Below are 8,400 nucleotides of genomic sequence, written 5' to 3' on the forward strand. Positions count from 1 at the left end.
CATTACCTGGAGGTAATCACTGTAATATTTTTGCAAGTTTCCTATTTTTTATATAGTCAAAAGGAGAGTTTGTATTATCCTCTGCCAGCTCTGCTCACTTAATGTCACTTACTGTGGATTGTAAATGTGTCCCAATGGCTTTGTCCATGAGGTCTTCAGGTCCCTAGACTATAACAGGTTTCATTCACTTCTTTCAACCAATGTATCGAGCTATAATTCACATAGAAAAAGCTGGACATGTTTAATGTATATGACACAGTGACTCTGGAGATAACTGTACGTGTGTGAAGCCAACACCACAGTCTGTGCCATGAGCACATCCATCAAGTCCAAGTCTCCTCCACCTTCTTCACTTGGTATTGGGATGAGAACCCTTAACAGAAGGCCTACCCTCTTAGCCAAGATTTAAGTACACAATATGGCATTATTAACTACAGGTGCCATGCCCTGCAAAACTCTAGAACTGATTCATCCTGCCTAACTGAAACTTTGTACATTTGACCATCACCTTCTCGTTTCTCCTCTCCCCAGGCCCTGGCAACCACCCTTCTACTCTTGTCTATGGGTTCGACAATTTTAGATTCCTCATATAAGCGGTATTATGGAGAATTTGTCCTTCTGTGTCTGGCTTACTTCACTGAGCATAATGTCTTCCAGGTTCATTCATGGTGTTGCAAATGGGAGGATTCCCTTCTATTTTTAAGGCTGAATACTATTCCATTTTGTGTATATACCAGCTTTTCTTTACCCATTGATCAGTCAATGCACATTCAGGCAGCTTCCATGTTCTGGCTGCTGTGAGCACTGCTGCAGTGAGCAGGGAGTGCAGGCATCTCTCTGGGGGCCTGACTTCAATTCCCTGTGTGCATACACAGAAGTGGGATTGCTGGATCAATTGGTAGCTCTGTTTCTAATTTTTTGGTCTAATTTTGGTGTCAGGGTAATGCTGGCTTCATCAAATGAGTTTAGAAGTGTTCTTTCTTCCATTTTTTTGGAAGAGTTTAAGAAGGATTGATAATTTCTTTTTAAATGGTAGATTTGCCTGTAAAGACAACAGATTCTGAGATTTTTCTTTGTTGGAAGATGCTTGGTTACTGATACAATCTTTTTATTTATTCTTGTTCTGTTCAAACTTTCAGTTTATTCTTGATTCCATCTTGGTAGCTTGTATGCTTCTAGGAACTTATCCACTTCTAAGTTGTCCACTTTATTGGTATTTTAGTGTTCAAAATAGTTTCAATACTTAAAAAAAAAAAGAAACTTCTGTGGCATCTGCTGTAACATCTTCTCTTTCATTTATTATTTATTTATTTGAGTCTTCTCTGTTTCTCTTAATCTTGCTACGGGCTTGTCAATTTTGCTTTCTCTTTTCAAAAACAAAATCAGTTTTGTCTATTTTTCTACTGTTTTCCTATTTTCTAATTTCATTTATTTGTACTATGAATTTTATTATTTCTTCCCTTCTTTTAACTTTGGGCTTAGTTTGTTCTTTTTCTACTTCTTTGAGGTAAAAATTTAGGTTAATTTAGTCTTTTTCTTTTCTGATGTAGGTGTTTATTGGTATTTCTTGGTACTGCTTTTGTTACATCTTATAAGTTTTGGTATGTTGTATTTTCATTTCCATTTGTCTCGAATTATTTTCTAATTACTCCTTGAGTTTCTACTTTGATCCAATGTCACCCAAGGATGTGTTGTTTACTTATGTATTTATTTATTTAAATTTTATTGAGTTACAGTTTTCAATGTTGTGCCAAATTCTGGTGTATAAATTTTTCAGTCATACATGAATATACATATATTCATTTTTATATTTTTTCACCATGAGCTATTACAAGACCTTGCATATATTTCCCTGTACTATACAGTATAAACTTGTTTAGCTATTCTATATATACCTGTCAGTATCTACAAATTTCAAACTCCCAGTCTGTCCCTTCGTACCCCCTTCTCCCCTGGAAACCACAAGTTTATATTCTATGTCTATGAGTCTGTTTTATATTTATGTCCATTCTCCTCCTTCTCCTTGTCCTTGTCCTTCTCTTCCTCCTCCTTCTTTTTTAGATTCCACATATGAGTGATATAATATGGTATTTTTCTTTCTCTTTCTTGCTTCCTTCACTTAGAATGACATTCTCAGAGACATTCATGTTGCTGCAAATGGTGTTATGTTGTCATTTTTACAGCTGAATAGTCTTCCATTGTATAAATATACCACAACATCTTTATCCAGTCATCTGTTGTTGGACATTTAGGTTGTTTCCATGTCTTGGCTATTGTAAATATTGCTGCTTTGAACATTGGGGAGCTGGTGTCTTTTTGAATTAGGGTTTCTTCTGGATATATGTCCAGGAGTGGGCTTACTGGGTCATATGGTAAGTCTATTCCTAATCTTTGGAGGAACCTCTATACTGTTTTCCACAATGGCTGCACCAAACTGCATTCCCACCAACAGTGCAGGAGGGGTCCCTTTTCTCCACAGCCTCTCCTGCATTTATCATTTGTGGTCTTTTGAGTGATGACCATTATGACTGGTGTGAGGTGATACCTAATCCAAGGGTGTGCTGTTTATGGGGAGGGTATAGCTCAGTGGTAGGGCATGTGCTTAGCTACTCAAGGCCCTGGGTTCAATCTCCAGTATCTCCATTTGAAACTTAAATAAATGTATAAACAATTACACCCCCACCCAGGTTTTTTTTTTAAAGGAATTTTTTAATAAAGATTATGTCCTTTAATTTCCATGTATTTTTTAATTTTCCCATTTTCCTCCTTTTATTGATTTGTAGTATCATTCCATTGTGATCAGAAAAGACATTTGGGATGACTTCAATTTTCTTAGATTTGTTAAAACTTGGTCCATTGGTAATAGTGGTGTTCATCTCTTTTTCCCTTATTGATTTTTTGTCTGGATGTTCCACCCATTACTGAAAGTGGAGTATTGAAATCTCCTACTATTATTGTGTGGCTATTTCTCCCTTTAGATCTACAGACATCTGCTTTATGTAATTAGGATCTCTGGTGTTGGGTGCATATATATATATTTTTATATTTAAGAACATTTAAAACAATTTTAAAGGTTATTTTCCATTTACAGTTACTAACAATTACTGATTATATGCCCCATGTTGTACAGTACCCCCTTGAGTCTAACAACCAGGAGTTTGTACCCCCCACTTTCCAATCCCAAAGTTTCCCCTCCCCCGACTGGTAATCATTCATTTATTCTTTATTTCTGTGAGTCTACATTTTCATTATATTCACTAGTTTTTTAGATTCCATATATATGATATCATACAGCATTTGTCTTTGTCTGACTGATTTCACTTAGCCTAATGCCCTCCAAGTCCATCTATGTTGCTGCAAACGGCAACATTTCAGTATATTCTTTATGGATGAGTAGTATTCCTTTACCATATCTTCTTTATCCATTCATCTGTTGATGGACATTTAAGTTTCTTCCATATCTTGGCAGTTATAAATCATACTACTGTGAATATTGGGATGTATGTAGCTTTTCAAATTAGCCGTTTTTTTTTCCAGATATGTATCCAAGAATGAAATGGGTGAACATATATTTATAATTGCTATATCTTCCTTTTGAATAAACCCTTCAATCTTTATATAATTATCTTCTTTATCTCATGTAGCATTTTTAAACGTTTAAAGCCTACTTTGTCTCCTGTAAGTATAGGCACACTTGCTCTCTTTTGGTTACCGTTTGCATGGAATATCTTTTTCTATCCCTTTACATTCAACTTTTGGGTGTTCTTAAAGCTAAATTGTACATAGCATGCAGTTGTAGCTTCTTGTTGTATCCATTCAGTCACTCATTTTCTTTTGATTAGTGAGTTTAACCCATTTAAATTTAAAGTAATTATTTACTGATTATTGTAGTTATAGTTATTTTTAGTATCTTTTTCTTTTCAGTTATCAATGAGGGTTAGAAGTGATTTGTGCACTATCATTAGAGTATTTCACTGCTCTGTATTTGTCTATATATTTACCTTTACCAGTAAATTATACACTTCCTTTTAATGTTGTTGCTTATTGTCCTTTCCTTTCAACTTGACAACCCCTCTGTAGCATTTCTTGTACAGCAGGTCTAGTGTTAACAAACTCTCTCAATTTCTGTTTGTACAGGAAATTCTATCTCTCCTTCATCTCACAGAAAAGACTTGCTATGCATAGTATTCTTGGTTGGCAGATTTTTTCCCCCAGCATTTTGAATATATTATCCCACTCTCTCCTGGCCTTCAAGGATTCTGCTAAAAATTGTGCTGGTAGTCTTAGTGGAGTTCCACTGTATGTGATGAGTCTTCTTTTTTTTCTCTTCTCAAATTTCTCATTTTAAAGTTTTGACAATTTTAAGGTGTCTCAGTGTAGAATTCTTTTAGTTACAACCTATTTGGGATCTTTTGGGCTTTATAAATATAGATGTCCTTTTCCTTTCCCAAATTTTGGGGAAATTTAGCCATTATTTCTTTAAATAAGCTTTCTTCTCCTTTCTCTTTTTCTTCTGGAACTCTCATTACTTATCATTTTTCTTGACTGTGTCCTATAAGTCCTGTAGGCTTTTTTCACTCTTTTTCACTCCTTTTCACTTTTGCTCCTGTGAATAGAGCATTTCAAACAACCTGTCTTCAAGTCTAATGATTCTTCTGCTTGGTCAAGTCTGCTGTTGAAGCTCTCTATTAAACCTTTTAGTGCAGTCACTGTATTCTTTGCTCCAGAAATTATGTTCTGGTTATTATTATTATCATTATCATCATCATCATCATCATTATTATTATCATTATTATTAATTATTATTATTTTATGATTTGTTGAACTTCTCATTATGAACATCTATTACTTTTCTGATTTTGTCTAACTGTCTGTCTGCATTCTCTTATAGCTCAATGAGCTTCTTTAAGATGATTACTTGGAATTCTTTGTCAGACAATTCATAGATCTACATTTTGGGAAGTCAGTTACTGGTATTTTGTTTTGTTTCTTTGGTGATACCATGTTTCCCTAATTCTGTGTGACCCTTATAACCTGTGTTGATGCCTGCACACTTGAAGAAGTAATCATCGATTCCAGGCTTTATGTGCTGGCTTTGAAGGGAAAGGCCTTCACCAGAAAACTCAGCTAGAAATTCTGGTGATCTATCAACTTCTTCTATAGATATGCCCACTCTACTCCTCCAACTCCCTCCTTGGGGATCTCATCTTAGAACTCTGTGCCTCCTCCTGATCCTACAGAACTGTGTAAGGTTCTGAGAGCTGTTTGCTCCTTCTCCCTAGGGCAGTGCCCTGCTAGGCCAGGGCATTAGATGCAAGCAGCACTCTCTTCTCTTCCTTCTGAAGGTATGTCTTAGAATTGTGTGCCATTTCCCTATTCTACAGAGCTATGTCGAGTCCCAGGAGTCACCTGCCTCTTTCCATATGGCAGTACACTGAGAGGCCAAGACAATAGGTTCAACCCCACTTATGCCCCTCCCTTCTGAAGGCGCAGTCTCAGGGTTGTTCACCTGCTTCTGATCCTGCAGAGTCAAGCTGGCTTCTGAGAATGGCACTGGCTGCCGAGGTGTGTGTGTCATCTCTGGGGCACTATCTGTGGGAAACTGCAGCTCTTGGGTGGTGTGTCTTTTTCTATGAGCCTCCACACTTTTCTTTTTTTTTTTCTGTTCACAGACAACCCAACCATACTGACTTCTTCAATGTTCTGGGTGCATCAAGATAAGCATAGCTTTTAGACATTGTCCCAAAAGACTGGGGAGCCAGATCCTTACTTTCTCTTTATCCTGCAGAAGTCGTGGCCTGGAGGATCATTCTTGGCTCTGAATTCTGTCAGCCTAGGGGAGATGTGACACAAGTAAAATGGCACTGCTCTTTCTATCCTTTTAGTGTGGCTGACCTTACATTTTATGATCCACTGGGGGCTGGAACCTCTCAAATGGACTCCAGAGCTCTCACAAAGGTATTTTTGTCTGTAGACGTTTGCCAGATTATTGTTTCTATGGGTGAATGAGGGCTGGGGCCTCCTATTCTGCCATCTTACTGATATCACTCACCCTCTCACACTGTAACACTCTGGCCTTAGAATAATATTTAAATTTCACTCATAAGTTACCTACAAGGCCTGAGGGTTCTAGCCATACTCACTTCTCCAGTGCCTTCAGCTTCCAACTTCTTTCTGGCTTATCCTGCTCCAGCTACACATTTTTCATTACCTCCCTGACACAACCAAGCTCTTCAACCCCATCGTCTTGGTAATTCCTGTTCCCTTTGCCTCGAAGATCTTTTCCTGGCTGTTCATTTAGCTGGATCCCTGCATCTTTTGGATTTCTTTTTAAATGCTAGTTCCTGGGACAGGCTCTCCCTGTTTCTCCATCTAAGTAATGGTACCCAAACTCACCTGTGATTCTCTACCACATTAACCCATTCTTCCTTCTGTATACTTGTCACAATCTGACATCTCATTGGTTTCACTTGCTTATTGTCTGTCTTCATCAACAGAATGTCAGCTGCAAGAGGGCAGACACTGTCTGCCTTGTTTCTCACTATATTTCCTGCCTATTGCCTGCAAATGTCTTTTAAAACAGTTTTGCAAACAGTAACATAACAATGTATAAGATGCCACATTTTATCGCACCCTTTCCTATTTGTGGGTATGCAGTAGTTTCTGATTATAAATACTGCAATGAACATCTCCATTCATAACATTCTCTGTCCCTGCTTCTGGTGCTTTTGCTCACAGTCTCAGAAATAGAAATATTGGCTCCATCAAAGAGTATGAGTAGGTTTAAGGCTCCTTCACACACATGGCCACACTGCACTCCAGAAAGTCTGACTGAAGACCTAAGTCCCACCATCCCTGAATGAGAGCTTAGAGCCAAGAGATGAGTCTTTAGATGAACAAATCTCATGAATCAACTGGAGATCTGAATAAAATTCAGATTCTGCTGCAGGAGATCTGGGGTGGGGACTGAGATGCTGCATTTCTAACAATCTCCCCACAGAATACCCCAGAGGCCCTCATCCTGCCTGATATTTCCTGGCAGTGTCTGGCCTCCATGCTGACACACCCCTGGGCACCAGTGCCTCTGCTCAGACATCAGCCTCCCAGGCCTGCAGCCCCAGAAGGAAAGCCTGTGCTTCAACAAACCAGAAAGCATGGAGCACAAATGACATTTCACTGTTTAACAGACTAGCACCAGCCCAATGCTTTGATACCACTGTTCCCAGGGCTGCCAAACCTCACTAATATGAAGAGTGTACTTACAGGAAAGCACAGTGCACAGGGAACGGACCCCAAACTTGTAGAGCTTGAAGCAGGATCTTGACAAGCTTTCCAGAAGCCAGTCTAACTCTATGGCTTTTAGTAAATAAGAGTTTCTCACTTTTTTAAAATGGCTTTAGTGAGATACAATTCACATATTCCCCCACATCAGGCAAATAACTCAATGAATTTCTGTATATTCACACTTCCTTCTTTGATGCAATAAAGTTATTATTTCAGGTTTCTTCCTGCCAACCCTGCTGTGTTTGGTCTAAGCAGTCTCCACAGGACTCAGACCCTGATGAGGACGCCGGTGGCCAGAACCGCATCAGGCTGGTCAAGAAACCTGTCTTGAGGGCCCCCATCTTCACAAGTGATGAGTTCCCATCAAGGATCCCATGAAAAAGCAGTTCTTTAACCACAGTGTGAAAGAGTCCAGGATAAAGGAGGAAACCCCTGATGCCCAATGTTTACTTACGCTGGTGTTTTGGTATCCGGAGACCCCAGCAAGCAGAGCCAGAAGAGCAGCCTCCTCACCTCCATGTCCTGGTCCCCTCAGGGGCCCTGTGGTCACCAGGGAGGAGGAGGGGTGAGAGCTCAGGAGGGATGGGGAAGGGTTGGATTTGGAACTGGGGATGGGATTGGGGAGGGAGCATGACAGGAAGGGGGTTTAGGTACTTGGGAGGAGAAGAAGTGGGTCATAGAAAGGATCAGGCTCAACCAAGCCCTTGAAGGGAGGAAGGAGGGTTCAGACAGGTCAGTAGGCCAGCAGGTAAGCAGGTCAGGAGAACAAACAACAGGTCAATCAGACTCTCAGGAACAGCGGGAGGGGATGAGGCTCTGCCTTTCTCTGAGCCTTCTATGGTTTGGACGATGCCATAGCAACGCAGAAGCTTTATACCCTCTCTCGACCAATCACCTACCTTCGCCCCTGGTTCCTCACAGTGGACATTCGAAGTGACCTCACTTTTAGAACACACCCCACTACCTGATGCTCCAGCACACATCATCCAACCCTGGGTCCTCTCTGGAAACTTTTCCAACCTTATGCTTTCTGGTCCTTCTCCACCCAGGTCCCCTGCCCCCTAATTCTGGGCGTTCCCACCTTCTTTTCCAAATTCTCAGAGTTTCTCATGGGCA

The sequence above is a fragment of the Camelus bactrianus genome, chromosome 1 (assembly GCF_048773025.1).
Source record: "Camelus bactrianus isolate YW-2024 breed Bactrian camel chromosome 1, ASM4877302v1, whole genome shotgun sequence".
In the NCBI taxonomy this organism is placed as follows: Eukaryota; Metazoa; Chordata; class Mammalia; order Artiodactyla; family Camelidae; genus Camelus; species Camelus bactrianus.